We start from the raw sequence: 19,668 nt of genomic DNA, 5'->3' as shown, positions 1-19,668 counted from the left end.
ATGCACTTAAGAGTATATGGTATGGCAATATCATGAAACAGCTAAAGGACATGGTTCCGAAAGCTGTAGACAGGCTCAGCTCATGCCAGAGCACCATCTCACATATTTCCAAGCACTCTGCCTCCAGGATTGATGAGGCCTTCCATAGGAGTGACTGATAGGAACATATGTGTCCATTTTAGGTTAGGTATAGGCATACTACACCTAAGTAAGGGTGGTTACACCGACTTACCCCAGCTGAGTGATCAGCCAGTTGTGTCAAATATGGAGGCCAGGCCAGGGGTGGCACAATACATGCTGCAGCCCCTGGTAGGCCTTGGAAGCACCTATGCCCTGGGTACCTGGGTACACTGTTACAGGGGCCAATAAGGTGAACCAGTTCCAATGTCGTTATGCACCTAAAGTACATGGGTAACAATTTAGAGAGAGAACAGCAGGCTGTGGGTCTGATTAGCAGACCCACAGCCACATGCGGCCCTCTGTCAGACACAGTTACTTCTGGCACTCAATGTAAGTGGATGGAATTATTCAACAACAGCTGTGCAGTTTGACCTGCGGTGGGAAGATTTACGCAGGGGATAAAATGCCCCAATTTGGTGTGGCTATCGATAACAACCAATATTGCTGTTTTTCCTTGATCTGACGGTAACCATGTAATAACGTCTAGGCTGATGTACTGCCAACGTCTTTTAGGAGTAGGCATGGTCATAAGCTTTCCTTTTTTCTTACAGGTCTCATTCTTGGCTCTGGCACAATCTTCACACTGAACAACCCAAGTGGAAACGTCTTGCTTCACAGTTTTCCACCAAAAATGACGCTGCATAAGCTGGATGGTTTTACGCACTCCTGGATGACCTTCTATCGGGGAATCATGACACCTGGTAAACGCTCTTTTCTGCAGACCGGTTGTGGGCAAATCCAATTTGTTGTTCACAAACGGAAGACCCTGTTTCACAGTGCGTCCACATTCCTTTGTAGCCCAGGACACCCATCCTTCCTGACTTTTTGATTGTCGGATTTTATCCCAAAAATTCTCTGCATGAATATCACAAAGCCCTTTTGAAGGATCCACGATAGCCTCCAAAGCAGGTTTGTTGCTAGATGTATCTGAAACATCCTGTCTGGGCAAAGAGTCAGCTTTTCGATTATCAGTCCCAGGCCTAAAGGTGATCACAAAATCAAACTCTGCAAAAAAAAACATCCACCTCATTTGCCGCTGAGTGAGATGTCAGGCTGTCTTCATATATTGAAGGTTTCTTTGGTCTGAATACACTGTGACTAGGAAAACAGCCCCCCACAAGTACTGTCTCCACTCTTGAAAAGCCTTCTTGATCGCTAGCAACTCCTTCTCAGCGATTGTGTAATTCCTTTATGCTACGCTCAGTTTCTTTGACAGATAGGCCACAGGATGAAGTTGGCCAGTGTTCTGATCTCTCTGTGACAGAATAGCTCTGATTGCTTCACCAGAAGCATCAGCTTCAACTACAAAAGGGAACTCTGGTTTCGGATGAGCAAGCACTGGGGCAGAAGTAAAAGCTCGCTTGAGATAGTCAAAGGCTTCTGCAGCCTCACTGGACCAATGGAAGATTACTCCCTTCCTGAGCAAACGAGACAGAGGACCAGCCAGCTGGGAAAAGCGGAAAATGAATCTACGATAGTAGTTTGCAAATCTCAGGAAGCATTGAACATCTTTCATGCTTTTGGGAGTGGGCCATGACTGCACGGCCTGCACTTTCCTTTCTGACATATGTAGATCTTCTGGGCAAAGCATGACACCCAGAAATTCCACTTCAGACACACCAAATTCACATTTGCTCAGTTTACATGATGATCCCTCAGTTTCTGTAACACCTGGAGAACGTGCTGTGTGTGTATCTCCTTTTCCTCAGAATAAATAAGAATGTCATCGATGTACACCACGACACACAAGTCCACAAACTCCTTCAAGACATCGTTCGGGAAATACTGGAAAGCCGCCAGGGCGTTACAAAGACCGAACGGCATCATCGTATATTCATACAGCCCGTAACGTGTCTTGAAGGCCGTCTTCCACTCATCCCCATCCTTAATACGTACCAAATGGTACGCCCCCTCAGATCCAACCTGGTGTAGATTTTGCCATCTCTCATCTGATCTAGTACCACTGATATAAGGGGCAAAGGATATCTGTTGCGTATGGTATGCTTATTTAGTATCCTCTAGTCCACACACGCCCTCAAATCACCATTAGCTTTATCTATAAAAAATAAAGGAGAAGCAGCAGGGGATCGAGAAGGTCTAATAAAACCTATCTCCAGATAATGATCCAGGTATTCTTACAGATGTTTTGTCTTTGGTACTGATAGTGCATACACACTACAGGAAGGAATGGTAGCTTCATCCACCAAATCTATTGGGCAGTCATACACTCTGTGGGGGCACAACTGTTCTGCCTTGGCTTCACTAAATACATCTCTGTAAGAGAGATACTCGTTGGGTAATATCACCTCTTTTTCAACTGCTGTGGCTACTACAAAAGTAAACAATAAGGTGGCTGCCTGAGCGAGTATGTGAGGAACCAAATGGTTCTAACATTCATCAGACAAAAACTGGACTGTCTTAGTCTTCCAATTTATCAAAGGATTATGACGACTTAACCACGCCATCCCTAAGATAACTTCATACTGTGGGGCTTCTATAATGTTCAAGGATAATTCCTCCCTATGTCTACCATTGCTGACCGGGACCGTTATCACCACAGTCTCTGTTCGGTAATAAGACCGGATTTCAAGGGTTTCCCATCAACTACCAATACTTCCTCAGGAGTTTCTCTAGCCACCCTATTCAATGCCAGATTAGACACTAACCCACTATCTATGAAATTGCCTGTGGCCCCTGAATCTATCATAACCATAACCTGGTGGAAATGCAAATTGCTCTCGAGACTCATGGGGAGCACTATATGTGACTCTGTGTCTTGTAATGTCATAACAGTTAGTGAAGGAATTGTCCAGGTCTGTACCTCCCCCAACTTCCTTCGAGAATCCTCTGATTTAACTACAACAGGACTCATAGATGTTACTGCCACCTTTTTACTTCGGGACCAAACCCCTGTGGTCTTTGGTTTGGTGGGCAGTCTCGTACGTAGTGTCCTTTCTTGCTGCAGTACATATACAAGCCTTGTACTCTACAACTCTCTCTTTCCTCTTTGGGCTCATTGCCTGACTCAAAAGGGGTCATAGTCCTACGAGGTGTTGTGTCAGACCGAAAAGACCCTCTATCCCACTTTCTTCTCTCTCCTCCTCTTTCAGCCCGTCTACCATCCAATCTCAGGGTTAGATTATTCATATCCGCACAGGTGGTGGGTTGTGGGTCAATCTGTGCTATGATGTCTTTTAATCCCTCTCTTAATCCTTGGTTGAATGATGACGTTTGTTTCTCTTCTGGCCATGCAGTCTCTGCCACCAGTCTATTAAAAGTATTCAAATAAGTCACTAGGTAATTTCTCCCCTGTCTGAGTTCTAATTACTCCCGATCGGCACTGAGTGTCGTTGCCCATTGGTCAAAGACCCTCTCAAAGTGAGTCCGGAACGCCGACCAGTCTGATAACACAGCGTCATTGTTTCTCACTAACGGGACTGCCCAGTTGGCGGCATCCCCTATCAAGTATGATATGGCAAACTGTATACAGGAATGGTTTTTGGGGAAAGAAGCGAGTTTACAGGAGAAATGTAGCGTGATTTGTGTGAAAAACACCTGAGTTTTAGACGGATCCCCCGAATATCTCTCCGGACTAGCCAGAGGGATGGGAGGCGGAACAGTGACCTGTATCTGTGGGTTGGGATGAGAAGCATCAAATGGATTCCTGGCTAATTTATATACCTTATCTCTTAAAGCGTCCGTTTCTGCTCTGGATGATGCCAATTCCTGCTGAACCTAGACTAAGGCCTGGAGGACATCCTCCATGGAAGCCATTTCCCCAGACATCACGATCGGGCAGAGCAATATTCGTGGGTGCGCAATTTTGTCAGGATATGCTCCGCAGGATCCAGTTGCCGCAAATAATGGTCCACCTCCCAACGTCACCAACACCCTAAATATAATACCCCGAGTGTTCGAGCCATTAGGCGAGGGAAAGGAAAGGGAAGAGACAGCAGGGAAGGGAAACTGAAACAACAAATTACAACCATATAAACAGTGCATATAATACCAGACTACTCTCATATGGTCTCACTAAGCTTCAGTATGCCTGTTTGAAACTGAATCTCCATCTCTTTACACCTCCTCCCTTTCTTTAGTTCTGGGGAACTCAGTATTAATTTGTAACCATAGGCATACCATGTATCAAGCAGGCCTAATCAGAGAAGCGGGTGCCCTATTTCTCTTTGCCTGTTCCATGAAAAGACACTTTTCCAAAACATCCAAAGAAAAATAAAGTAGAAATGATAAGAATCCCTCTTTCCACAAAAAAGGAAAATATGCACAATAACTGGTGTTACCAAAGTAATCCTCAGATACGGTAATGCATGGGAGGCAAAATCCACAATACTCCGCTCTGTTGGTTAGTTCACAAAGCAAAAGAATGTACTGAAATAGGCTAATCGTGGCTTAAGATTCTTGCACACTATATCCAAATGAAAACTCCACAAAACACCCTGGAATATGGAAATGCATGGTTATCCTTACCACCGCGCTCCGCTTCTCATAATTGAGTTCTATGAATGAAAGCCTAGACAGGTCACGGTAACGCATGGTTGCGTCCACCACAGCGCTCCGCTTCTCATAAGGAAGTCTTTACAGAAATACAAAACAAACACGGTAGCGCACAGTTCCTACCACAGCGCTCCGCTTCTGTAAAAGGAAGTCTTTACACAAATTCAAAACAAACACAGTAGCGCGCAGTTCCTACCACAGCGTTCCGCTTCTGTAAAAGGAAGTTTTTACAGGAACACAAAACAACACGGTAGCGCGCAGATCCTACCACCACGCTCCGCAGGACAGTTTACCTCTGGACTCCAGCGTCGTACCTGCTGAAGACATTGAATCGGGAAACACTGAAAAGGAGAACAAAACCCCAAGCAGCGGGGCGCACTTCTCCAGCTTCGATTCCAGGAAGAACAGGAAGCTGTCAAAATTACGCACTCAGCAAGCACGCTCTGTCGCCTAAAGTACATCCTCCCATCGAGGATCATGGGGGATGTAGTTCCATCTATGTGAGGGAGGCGCTGCTCGGTGAAAACCTGACTGGGGTATCTATTCTAAATGTAAGGAATCTACAACCAACTGTCTCTTTCAGATAAACAAGTTACTTACCTCCGGTAATGAGTTATCTGAAAGTAAGAGGTTATTGTTAGATTCCTTACCTTAGAATATCCCCAGGCGTCAGACTGTATCCGGAAAGTTTTGCGTAGCAGTACCCCTGCGCGTCGGTAGGCGTCGTCTGCGGCTCCGCGTCCGTCGTCAGACTCATTGGCGCCAGGATGACGTTGTAGGAGAGTAGGGTCTGCTTTCCTATGGTCACCCTAATTTTTGCTTTTTGCTTCACTGGTTTTCGACTTAATGTGGCTGCGGGCCTGCTAATCAGACCCACAGCCTGCTGTTCTCTCTCTAAATTCACATACATGTACTATAGGTACATCACCAATTTGGTATTGGACACCTTATCAGCCCCTGAACAGATTTGTGGCATGGTGCACAGGAAAGGCTGTGGATCCATTCTCTGCACCCCTTTCTGAGGTTCTCCTCTTCCTTCTTTCTCTTGCCGAGCAGGGCTCTGCTCTGGGCACTATCAAGGGGTACCTTTCTGCCCTTTCCGCCTTCTTAAGGGTACCTGATCAGCCTTCCTTGTTCAAGTCCCCAATTGTAAATAGGTTTTTGAAGGGCATCACACTCATGTTCCCTCTTGTTCCTTTTGTGATGCCCCAGTGGGACTTGACCCTTGTTCTTACTTACCTAATGTGTGCTCCCTCCATGCCGCTCCATAACTGTCCTCTCCGACTTCTTACTCTGAAGACTGCTTTCCTGGTTGCCATCACCTCTGCTAGGAGAGTGAGTGAGCTCCAGGCTCTTTCTTCCACACCTCCTTTCCTCTCTGTCCATCCGGACAAGGTCGTGTTGCGGACAAGACCCTCTTTCCTGCCCAAGGTTGTCACGGCCTTCCACATCGGGCAGTCCATTACCTTGCCCACCTTCTTTCCGCCTCCGCATCCCTCGAAAGAGGAAGAGAGGCTCCACCGTGTGGACCCAAAATGTGCTTTCTTACTATCTGGATCGCACACGACAGTTCCGGGTGGATGACCAACTCTTTGTTGGTTACGTGGGCGCTAAGAAGGGAAAGGCGGTGCACAAGCGGACCATCTCTCCGTAGATCATCTTGTGTATCCAGGCATGTTACTCCTTGGCTAAAAAGGGGCCCCCTGTTGGTTTGCGGGCTCATTCCACTCGGGCCACGGCGACTACAACTGCCCTGGGCCGGGGAGTGCCCTTGCAGGACATTTGCCGGGCAGCTACGTGGGCCTCGCTGCACACGTTTGCACGACACTACTGCCTGGACAGCCAAGTCCGGAGGGATGGATTCTTTGGCCGTTCCGTCCTCCAGGACTTTCTGGTGTGATTATTGGTTTGCAGACCCACCACCGGGGTTGGTATTGCTGGGGTATCTATTCTAAGGTAAGGAATCTATCACCAACCTGTCTCTTTCAGATGCACAAGTTACTACTTGTGTAACGATATATCTGTAAGAGACATTAGTTAGTGATAGATTCCTTACCGACTCACCCATCCTCCCCGTTCTGCGAACCGATATCTAGGGTTAAGGTCATCCCCTTTCAGGGTCCTAGTTTCATGGCACCAGTGTTGGTTCTTTCATGGCTCTGCGTATCTGGCGCGGAAAAGCTGTGTATCAGAACTGACGTCAGCGCGCATGGGCGTCGTCTAAGTACTCCGACGACGTCATTCCGGCGCTAATGACGCCGACGACAGACGCGGAGCCGCGGACGATGCCTGCCGGCGCGCAGGGGTATTGCTACGCAAAATTTTCCAGATCCAGTCTGACGCCTGGGGATATTCTAAGGTAAGGAATCTATCATTAACTAATGTCTCTTACAGATATATCGTTACACAAGTAGTAACTTGTGCATTTGGACTTGTGCTAAGCCTTTACATAAAAGATAATTATTTTTTGATACAACCCTAGTGTGGTGTCCATTTGTTGTGTTGTCACTGATTTACTGTATGTGGTCACAAATGCTTAACTTGCAACGCCTCTGAAATAAGTCTTGACTGCTCGCTCCAAGCTACCTAGAGGGTGAGCAGGGGTTATTTTAGAGGGTAATCCCCTTGTCCTGACTAGAGGAGAGGGGCCCTGCTTGCCACAAGTTCTTACCTGTGCCAACCAGAGACCCCCAATTCTAACATTGGTGGTCAGCGGTGAGGATTCTGAATTTGCATTTGTGATTCATGTACAGTAGTTGGTGAACACTACTTAGTGAGTTCAGACCATAACGTAGTCAATACTTTTTAGATTTATGGTTGCTAAGAGGTCTCCATGCTTTTTTAAGTCATGCCTGGCTCAATCACTGTAGAAAGGGCAGCATCTGAAGTCTCTGAAATTGAAGAAGTAGAATGGGAAGAGGTGAGACTAGACCGCTACACCAAGGCCCAGCTGAAGGGCTTCTGCAAAAAGTTCAAAGTCCCCCATGCAGGATGCAAGGTCAAGGCAGATATATACAAAGTGCTGAAAGCCTGGATTGAGTCAAGGAAAGACCCTGAGGATGTGGTGGAAATTGAGCAGGCAGAAGGCATCAATGGTTTTGTCCTGTCGCCAGAGGAATTGGCAGACAGGAAGGAAACCGTAGCACATGAAATGGAGATGGCAAAACTTAAATTGAATGGGCAACTGGAGCTGGAAAGCAAAAAGCTGTCTCTGGAAGAGAGAATAAATCAAATGGAGCATGAAATGAAGTTGAGGGAGATGGAGTTGAAGGCTAAAAGCTTGGAATGTACTCCCTCTGGTGGCAGCACACCACCAGTGCAGGTAGAATCAAGGGTGTACATACCAAAGGAAGTGGTCAAATATTTTTTTTTAAATGAGGACATAGGGCAGTGGTTTAAGGCCTATGGGGTAGCCATGTCTTCTCACCGGGTCCCTGGGAGAGATTGGGGAGTGGGGTTGTGGGGGCGGTTCCTGAGTGAGGGGCGGGACACACTGCTAAATTTGCCCTCAGGTGTTCATAATTCTTATCCACACATGAAGGATGCTTTGATGAACAGATATGGGTTAACTCCTAAGTTGAATAGACAGAGGTTCAGGGGTTGCACAAAGATTCCTAACAGTACGTATGTTGAGTATGTAACTTTTTTCTGCAGAGCACTGGATGGTTGGGTGAAAGCTACTACTCCACTACTCTCTAATACTCACTCTCTACTACTCATTCTCTACTACTCTCTCTACTACTCACTCTTTACTACTCACTCTCTACTACTCACTACTACTCACTCTCTACTTCTTACTCTCTACTACTCTCTACTACTCACTCTCTACTACTCACTCTCTACTACTCACTCTACTATTCACTCTCTACTATTCTCTCTCTCTGCTACTCACTCTCTATTACTCACTCTCTACTACTCTCTCTCTACTACTCACTCCCTACTACTCACTATCTACTACTGTCTACTACTCACTCTCTATTACTCACTCTCTACTACTCTCTCTCTACTACTCACTCCCAACTACTCACTATCTACTACTCTCTACTACTCACTCTCTACTACCCTCTACTCTCTACTACTCACTCTCTACTACTCTCTCTCTACTACTCACTCTTTACTACTCTCTACTACTCACTCTCTACTACTCTCTCTCTACTACTCTCTACTACTCACTCTACTACTCACTCTACTACTCACTCTCTACTACTCTCTACTATTCTCTCTCTCTGCTACTCACTCTACTACTCTCTACTACTCACTCTCTACTACTCTCTCTCTACTACTCTCTACTACTCACTCTACACTACTCTCTACTACTCACTCTTTACTACTCTCTACTACTCACTCTCTACTGCTCTCTACTACTCAATCTACTACTTACTCTCTACTACTCTCTACTACACACTCTACTACTCTCTACTACTCACTGTCTACTACTCACTGTCGGAAAAACAACAATGGGGGGGAGAGAGAGAGAAGTGGATTCAGTCTCCCTAGGCGTCATGAATAAACAAAATAGAATCCACAGAGTGGTTGTTCAGTGGTCCCTAAGGGATGGGGAGCACACCGTGTTTTTTAAATGCCCCTCACACACCAACAGGCCCCTTGGTGTCATGCTTCATCATCGGGGCCTTCGCACCCCTCTACGGGATGCGGCGTGCTACGACAGAACGACTACGCAGGAGCACTTGGCAGTGAACTATGTGAGGGAGTGTATTTACGTGATGTGAGTGAGGTGAGGTGAAAAAGTGATTAAAAAATACCTGGCACTAAGGAAAAGAGAAAATTTTATTCAGTCCCTGGCTGGTATTAGTAAAAAGTGCAAAGACTGGTTGAAAAAATACGTGCTAGGGTATATCAACCAACAACAGTGTCAACATGTTTCGGAGTGCAAGACTCCTTCTTCAGGACGAGGATATGCACTATGATCCCCACCTTACTCACAAGGAATGTGAAAGTGTTCAAAAAAATATTTTATAAAAACAATGTGTAATGTACCTATCAATGTTTTAAGTGATGGTATGCTCGTTGCGCCCAATTGGCGTTTGAAATATTTAGGTTCAAAATGCGGATGGCCCCATGAGCCTTAGCGTGGTATTGGGGGTATCACTCCTCATTGCCCAGTCAGCAACGATGACTGCAAGGACCGAATGCCTGCCTTCCCCTCAACGCTGCTCCGCTGCAGAGCAGCGTTGAGGGGAAGGCAGGCATTCGGTCCTTGCAGTCATCGTTGCTGACTGGGCAATGAGGAGTGATACCCCCAATACCACGCTAAGGCTCATGGGGCCATCCGCATTTTGAACCTAAATATTTCAAACGCCAATTGGGCGCAACGAGCATACCATCACCTAAAACATTGATAGGTACATTACACATTGTTTTTATAAAATATTTTTTTGAACACTTTCACATTCCTTGTGAGTAAGGTGGGGATCATAGTGCATATCCTCGTCCTGAAGAAGGAGTCTTGCACTCCGAAACATGTTGACACTGTTGTTGGTTGATATACCCTAGCACGTATTTTTTCAACCAGTCTTTGCACTTTTTACTAATACCAGCCAGGGACTGAATAAAATTTTCTCTTTTCCTTAGTGCCAGGTATTTTTTAATCACTTTTTCACCTCACCTCACTCACATCACGTAAATACACTCCCTCACATAGTTCACTGCCAAGTGCTCCTGCGTAGTCGTTCTGTCGTAGCACGCCGCATCCCGTAGAGGGGTGCGAAGGCCCCGATGATGAAGCATGACACCAAGGGGCCTGTTGGTGTGTGAGGGGCATTTAAAAAACACGGTGTACTACTCACTGTCTACTACTCTCTACTACTCACTCTTTACTACTCTCTACTACTCACTCTCTACTACTCTCTACTACTCACTCTCTGCTACTCTCTCTACTGCTCTCTACTACTCTCTGCTACTCACGCTCTACTCTCTATTACTCACTCTCAACTCTCTACCTCTCTCTACTTCTCTCTCTACTAGTCTCTACCTCTCTACCTCTCTACCTCTTCCTCTCTACCTCTACACCTCTACCTCTCTCTACACGCACACATATACACATATATATATGCATATATATGCATATGCATTTATATATATGTATGAGTATATATATATATATATATATATATACATACATATATAAACATATAATCTGCATATATATATAAATACAAATATAAATGCATGCATACATATACATATATGCATACATCCGAAGAAATACCCGACCACTTCCAGGAAGCCCCCGGCGAGGAAGGAAACTCAGGCCTCTGCAGCAAAGTTTTTCAGGCAAGAATACTTTTATTTATCACCCCTCACGACGACGCGTTTCGGGCTATGCAGCCCATGATCACATTCAGCTTTAAACAACGTCAGTGGTTTCTTATATATACATGTGGTAAACGTGCACACCTGGGTTGCATACAAAGTAGTAGTCACAGGGTCAGACAACAGTGTAAAAAGACTTGCAACATGGTGTCTAAAGTATTTCTTCTATACCTGACATGAAATACGTGCTCAAACGCTATTTAAATCTTTAAAATTTCAAATGCTTGTATATTATAGACATAACATTAGTTATAAGAAATATAGCGATTTTTCACAACGTTAATTAATAAGATACAAAAATTGAATAGCGCATAAATGCACACAAATTCCTATCTGGATAAATCCATATTGTATCACGTTGAGTTTTAACATTACACTCCTGCGCTGCCCCTATGCATTATGTTATGTTATACTGGGGTTTTATATAGCGCACGGCTACTCAAAGAGTGTCCCGGCGCTTTGTTTTGTAAACTATCTACAACACAACAGATAAAAACAAAAAGGAAACCGACGGAGCTCAGGAAAAAAAACTAAGAGGTAAAAAGCCAAGTTTTGAGCCCCTTCCTAAAGGCCAACAAGTTTGGAATGCTGCGCAGGGCCATTGGCAGCTTATTCCACAATTGGGGCGCCAGTAGTCTAAAAGAACGTCCACCAATGCGTGCCCTCTTCACACGAGGTACTGCCACAAGAAACAGGGATTCTGACCTCAGCGACCTGACTGGATGGTAGAAAGTCAGTCTTTTTTGGAGATATTTTGCCCCGGAGGCATACAGGGCTTTGTGCGCCAGAGTCAGAATCTTAAAAATTATCCGTTTCCGGACAGGCAGCCAGTGCAGTGCCTCCAGGAGACCCGAGGCTCTAGCACGGCGAGATAGTCCAAAGATGGCCCGAGCTGCAGAGTTCTGGACCACCTGTAGCCGTTGAAGCAGATATTCCGGCATTATAATTGTAACCGGATAAATCCAGGCAACCAAAGTACCCAATGAAAGTGCTTAGTGCAAACAAGTCCTATGAATAGGAACTAACAAGACAGTGCAAAAAAAAGTGCAGTATATATAATAAAACCTTGATTAATATTATAAAATACAATATACAGAATTAATAGCAAGCATGTATTATAATTCATCATTAATAAGATACTCCGTCCGGGTAAAATAATAAAATTGATAAAATTATACAAAAATTACCATATTGCTAAAAAAAAATCTGTACATTATAAAAACAATAATCAAGGCGAGGTATAGAAAAGGTATCAGCCGACTGTATGGAAATACTAATAAATAAATGGCATTTATCCAAAAACATTGATTACATTTCAAGACAACTGACCTCTAACCAATATTTTTGTAAACACAACAGACCCATTATATCCTTACAGAAAGGTATGCATATCTTCTGTATTATAGAGTCCATGTGGCCATTTACTGTCAAATTCTAATATGAATTTTGTTTCAAGTTGTCTTAGTTGGCGTTCTCTGTTGCCACCCCTCTTAGATTTCGGAATGGCACTGACAACATAATAAGATAAACAATTAATATCTTTAGCATGGCAGCTAGCAAAGTGTCTGGCCACAGGGTAGGCAGGATCGTTGTGTAATATTGCCCTTATGTGCTGCAGAATTCTAACGTGCACTGGCTGCTTAGTACTACCAATGTAGTTTAGCCCGCAAGTGCACGTCAAAACATAAACAGCACATTCGGTTTTGCAGTTGTAGCTCCCTCTTATCAAGACAGGAGACTTTTCAAAGGGTGTATGATAGCTTGTCTTATTACATCCAAATTTACAGGCTCGACAAGAGGTGCAGCGCCTAAAGCCATTAGTGGTATGTAACCAAAGTGGGGGTTTCCTAGTTTCTGGAGAGTTTTTATCTAGCTCAGAGCCCATTGATTTGCCTCTTCTAAAGGTGATTGATGGTATTCTCGGCAACCTTTCTTGTAATGTAACATCGGTCAAAATAATTGGCCAATGTTTAGTCATAATGGCTTTGATCCTTCTCTCTTGCCTAGAAAAAGTCGTAATGAATCTAGGATTATCAGAAACTTCCTTTTCTGAATCATTCTCAGTATGGGGCTTAGTGAACAAGGTATTTCTGGGACGCTCACTAGCTTTAGTAATGGCATTTTGAATAACTTTATTGCTGTATCCTCTAATTTTAAGTCGCTTGCACATAGCCTCTTGACATATCAGAAAATCTGCATGATCACTACAAATACGCTTCAGCCTTAAAATTTCGCCATATGGGATACTGGCTATCAGATGTTTAGGGTGGGAACTTTCAGCATGTAATGTTATGTTCCCAGCTGTAGGTTTACGAAATAGCGTGGTACTTAGTATCCCATCCTTGACCTGAAGCCTCACATCAAGGAAATCAATTTGTAATTTGCTGATTGTTGAGGTAAAATTTAAATTCATGCAATTGATATTAATAGCTGCAATGAATAATCCTGCCTCTTCCTGCGTTCCCTGCCATAGTAGGAACACATCATCGATATATCGATAATATGCAGTGACATGAGCCTCAGCCATAGCCTTGTGAGTACGCCTAAGGACCTGTTCCTCCCACCAGCCTACATGTAAACATGCATAGCTTGGGGAGAAACAGGCCCCCATAGCGACTCCTCTTAGTTGTTTGTATAAGGCATCATTGAACAAAAATAAATTGTTGTGTAAACAGCAGTCAATTAATGTGATAATGACTTTACTGTGATCATAGTATTCAATGGGACGTTGAGACATATAGTGTTTAATGGCCTCTAGTCCTTGACAGTGGTCAATACTAGTGTATAACGACTCTATGTCGAGTGTAATTAACATGAGATCGTCTGACCATGTGGTACTGTCTATTTTAGAAAGGAAGTCGCCAGTGTCTTTAATGTAACTGGGAAGGGTAATAACTGACTCTTGGAAAAAGTAGTCAATATATTGACCAAGGTGTTCTCCAATACTTCCTATGGCAGAAATAATGGGCCTCCCAGGAACAGGCATTCTAACTTTATGTATTTTAGGAATAAGATACAGAATGGGGAGTTTAGGAAACTCATTATATAAGAATTTGAACTCCTCATTGGAAATGAGGCCTTCACGCTTCCACTGACACAACAATTTATATATATCTTCTTTCGCCTTATCAAATTCTTTTGGAATGGCTTTTTTATAGCAAGCGGCATCTGCAAGTTGCCTGTTCGCCTCAGTAATATAATCTGATTTAGGCCACAATACGACGTTGCCGCCTTTGTCAGATTTTTTAACTATTACATCACAGTTCTTACTAAGTTTGGTCATCAAATTAGTATATGTCAAGTTTTTAAAGTACACATTACGTTGCCATCTGTTTTTCTTTACAGTATGATTTAATTTCTTTATATCTGACACAACCATATCATGGTATGTGTCGATTGAATCTTTGGACATGATAGGTACGAACGTTGACTTAGATTTAAAAGGGCTCAAACCTGCACCCTTCTGTATACAATCTATTCTACGCAATCTGTCTTGTGTGGACAGATCAACTTTGTCTAAGGTGCCTGTATTTCCCTCCTCATTGTCCCATTCGTTAAGTAAAAGCACAACAGAAGCATCAGAAACTAACATGGATGGTACATTCCCTTCTCCCACTGTTGTTGTTCCAGGAATGAGTGAAGTAGTCCTGTCAGTTTTAGATGCAAAGAACTTTTTTAATTTCAGCTTACGGATGAAGCAATATACATCAATACGCGTTTTTGCATAGTTGACATTTTCCCCTGGACAGTAATTGAGTCCCAGTGCCAATAACTGTTGTTCTGCAACAGACAGTTCAACATTGCTGAGATTAATTACCGTGTTATCCATTACTGTCCCTTCTTTTTCCAATAGGTTTTCTTTTTCTTTTTTGTGAGTTGCTTTCCAGCACTTGCGCTGTGCCCGTCGTCGTTTGTTCCTGCATTTGCGTCTGGTTGTTTCTTCTGCCTTGGACGCAAGGTTCTCAGTCTCTCCTCTACTAAAAAATCCAATTATTCGCTCATATTTAAGTGGATTTTATTTGTGCTCAGTTGATCAATGTTTTCACATGATGAGCTTAATGACGATGTGGTCTCTGTATTAGAGGAGGATTCAGCCTGATTATCAGTGGAACCGGTATTCACAAAATTGCTGGCCAGCTTGTTACTATATTGTTTCCTTTTTGCAACATCGTATTTTCTGCTGAAAGTAAAAATCTGTCCGTTTTCATAATCAGCCAGATCCCTGGCGAATTTATGTACCTTCCGTACCTTGATTCTGTCCTCATGCTTTTTCAACCTTTCTTTCATGGCAGTTTTCGTACTTGTGATATACTCAGTGATCGGAATTTTATCCAGTTCAGCACTCAAGGCTTCAATTTCCTTTAATATCTCATCACGGTCGATTTTAGCATATTTAGTTAGAAGCTTTACTAAATTCATGGAAGCGTCCAAATTAAGTTCACCCCACTCACGGAGCATATGTGGATTGGGTTTATCGAAACTTGGAGCAAGTAAAATTCTAAGGCCGCGTGGCACACGACCCACCTCAATATATTTCGATAAAGATTTATTTTCCCACCATTTAGTCACTTCCAACTTGGATTTTTTCTCCAACTGTTTTAGTAATATCTTTACGTCTCCATTACTGTCGGCATTGATTTTGGGAGCCGATTTAACAGTGCCTGATATATTTGGCAGATTTCCATAAAGTTCGTCAGCTGCGAGCTCACGTGCTCGTACCAATTCAGCCTCTGCTTCCGCTGACATTGCGAGGTGGTGAATATAATTAATGTAAAGTTACGGAGCGGCAAAACGCCTGCTCACACGTTGCCTGTTAATTGCTGCTTCTCCCTTCCTACCTTGTTCGCCGTTTTCTCGCTTCCCGGCTATACGCTGTGCTCCACTCCGGATCAGCGACCCAAGAAGAACACGCCGATAAGCCGGATACACAAACTTCCAGGCGATAGGAGGGGGAAGACCGCCAAATTTCCACCACGGACCACTTGAATTCCGGTTGTGGGCGGTTATCCAACTTGCAGGGAGGAGGCTCTGGTAACGAAGGCACCCGACCTTCGTAGTAAAATCCGAAGAAATACCCGACCACTTCCAGGAAGCCCCAGAAAGTTTTAAAAACACTAATAAAAGCAAAGCTAAAAAGGCACCTCATTACAAACAGAATGGCTTTAACTTAAACGAGGGCGAGATCTATTGCATTTTCAATGCTTGTTTACTTTGGTTACATCAAGAAGGCATTCAGATGTGTCACACATTTGCCATAAATTCTGAATGTTAGCACTCTAGTTGCTCATTAGATCACTGTAGTAAAGCTACTGCTCACCAGGGAAGTCTGCTGCTGGTATTCAAAGTGCATGTTTCAGTCTGCATGTCAGAATTTTTTTCATGAAATAGAAGAGAATTTGAGAAGTCACTCAAAATGTGCCCTAATTTTTCTTTCTGAAGCACTAATCATACTTTCTATGGCAAAATGAACCCCCTCATTTTGTTCCTTTTTAAATTAAATGTTTTCAGACTACCACTTCATTCCAATCAAGATGGCTTCTGGTGTGTCATACTTTTGTCATAAGTAAGACTGTTAGCGCTCTAGTTGTTCTTTAGAACACTCTGGGACATTCTGTCATTGGGCTATACTTGGGCTACATCTGGGTGATATTTGGGCTACATTTGGGCTCTTTTGTCTCTGGTGGCCATCTTGGGAGACTGCGTGTCAGAATTTTTTAATGAAATAGAAGAGGATTTGAGAAGTCACTCAAAATGTGCCCTAATTTTTCTTTCTGCAGCACTGATCATACTTTCAATGGCAAAATATACTCCCTCATTTTGTTCCTTTTTAAATTAAATGTTTTAAGAGTTACCACTTTATTCCAATCAAGATGGCTTCAGGTGTGCCATACCTTTGTAATAAGTAGGACTGTTAGCGCTCTAGTTGTTCTTTAGAACACCCTAGGAGGCTGCAGTAGAACACAAAGGAATCAACTGACAGTCTCTGTCCTTGTTGGATGTACATGTTTTACTGAGAATGTCAGACTTGATTCTCACATGACTGAGAAAGATAATGTGAAATTACAGAAAATATGTTTTCAGTTTAGCTTATAGATCCCCTTCCAAACCACTGTGGGAAAAGCATGAGATAATAGTTTTCTTTCAAACATGATTCATGATATCCCAGCAGAAGGTTTTTTCACATGGTAAAATCACCTTAGAACACACCACAATTCCTAAAATGAGTATGGTACCATCAACAAATGATTTATAATGTAACTAAAGTCCTAAAACCCTCTATTAACTACAATGCTTTTTAATGAGGTGCTATCATGTATATTGGTCCCAAGATGGCTGCCAACACTTCTTGGATGAAGTGCTGACAGCCAATCAGATCTCATGATGAGATGTGTGGTTAGGCTCCGCCCAGATATATAAAAAAAATGTATGTTAATTTTCGTAAAAACCACTGGAGCAATTTTCACCAAATATAGAAAAGGCACTTCTGCGTACCAGTCCCTACAATTTTGCAAAGTTTGGTCCATTCAGCGGTTCGGGCTGTAGCCTTGTCTATTCGTCCTACGGAAATTAACATGGGGAAAACACGTTTTGGGACCCCCTTTTTTCTCGGCCCCCGCATGACGAATCCCCCCGAAACTTCCAGCAAAGAAGCGGAGCGGAGCTGGCCTAAATTTTGGAAAATTACACGCAAATTCCTCAACCGGCGCCAAAGTTATTCCCAATAGAATGTTGCGGATTTCCTATGGTAGCTAGGTCCTAACTATATATACCCACTGGATATATATATATATATATCCTACTGGCGATAGCCAGTAGGTATATATAGTTAGGACCTAGCTACCATAGGAAATCCGCAACATTCTATTGGGAATAACTTTGGCGCCGGTTGATGAATCTTCGTGAATTTCTCAAAAAAGATGGCCCGGTATCCTATGGTAGCTAGGTCCTAACTATATATACCTACTGGCTATATATATACAACTTGTACTACTAATTTTAAACCTCGATCTAAGTTTGTCCCAATAATGCCAAGAGATGGGATAGACATCTACCATGAACAGATCACGAAGGAACTGAAAGATCTTAATATGGCTATAAACAAACCAAAAAACAGGAAGAAAAGAAATATGGAAAAAAGATACAAACAACTGATGAGTAAACTATCTAAAAACAGACAAGTGGTAATAAGGAATGCAGATAAAGGGGGCAATCTAGTTATCTGGAAGAAAACAGACTACTTACTAGAAGCCCAAAAGCAACTTATGGATCAGGACTGTTACCGCAGATGTGACCCAACTATTTTGAAATTGACAAATGAAAAACTATATGCCAAGTTACTTGCGTGGAAAAGCAAAGGTTTGATAAATAAGGAGGAATTTTTATTTCTAAAAAATATCACCCCAACAACACCGGTGCTATATTTCATTCCAAAGCTTCACAAGAACAAGTCAAACCCGCCTGGCAGGCCGATCATTTCTGCAATAAACAGCCTAACAGAACATATGTCGCAATATATTGACCACTTTCTACAAGAACATGTCCAACATTTACCCTCATATCTGAGGGACACAGGGGACTTCTTGGCTAAAATAAAAGATATAGAGTGGCAATCTGACTTCCTGTTGATAACAATGGACATCACCTCGTTATATACGAGCATCAGCCATAGAGATGGCCTGCGGGCCACGGAATTCTATTTAAATCAAAGAGACATTGCTTATGCAGAACATAGCAAAATGTTATTGGACATGATGGAATTCTGTTTATTTAATAACATCTTTCTCTTCCAACACAACCTGTACCAACAAATAAGAGGCGTAGCTATGGGAGCTAGTTTCTCCCCTAGCTACGCCTGCCTCCATATGGGGTGGTGGGAGGAATTGATTCTCCATCGAAACTTCAACAACACACTGAACGATCATGTAAAATGTTGGTGGAGATATATCGATGATCTGTTTGTTATATGGCAAGGCACCAAATCAGAGGCAGAAATATTCATTGATAAGCTTAACCAAAATGATATTAACTTGAACTTTACTGCAGATATCAGCCCTACAAATGTAACATTCTTAGATGTAGAGGTGTTTATTGAAAATGGTAATCTGGAAACAAAAATACACAGAAAGCCAACAGCTGTAAATTCCATACTGCATGCAACCAGCCATCACCCTAAACACCTTATAGACAGCATACCATACGGTGAAATGCTACGAATTAAACGCATATGTAGCACACCAGAAGAACTCTCCAAAGCACAAGAATCAAGCAAGAACAGATTCTTAGAACGAGGGTACTCTATAAATTGCATTGAAAAGGCAATAACAAAAAGCAACGAGGTAGACAGAAGTGCCCTCTTAGAAACAGCCTTAGCAAAAACAAATACACATGTGTCCAACACAAAGAAACCACAAGATGACGACTTCAGAATGATTGTAAGCTATAACAAACAAAACAAAGAAATTGGTCGAATTATTCGAAAAAATTGGCCATTGGTTAAGAATGACCCGGTATTAGGTCCTCACTTACCAAGCAAACCAACAGTCACTCATAGAAGAGCACCGAACATGAGAGACAGATTAGTAGTCAACAATCCAATAGAAGTCGCCAAGAAGAACTGGTTTAACCAGAGACGAGGTTTCTACA

At 43.0% G+C, this 19,668-nt stretch overlaps 1 protein-coding gene across 3 annotated transcripts in view; it reads left to right on the top strand.

Annotated features, from left to right (window-relative positions):
- Positions 1 to 19,668, top strand: part of TRIO (trio Rho guanine nucleotide exchange factor) — a 4,034,553-nt gene that overhangs the window by 2,980,887 nt on the left and 1,033,998 nt on the right. The window lies entirely within an intron of this gene.

Source organism: Lissotriton helveticus, chromosome 4_1 (assembly GCF_964261635.1).
Source record: "Lissotriton helveticus chromosome 4_1, aLisHel1.1, whole genome shotgun sequence".
NCBI lineage: Eukaryota > Metazoa > Chordata > Amphibia > Caudata > Salamandridae > Lissotriton > Lissotriton helveticus.
Note: the sequence above shows the minus strand (reverse complement) of the source record. Positions and strands in the feature narration are given on the sequence as shown.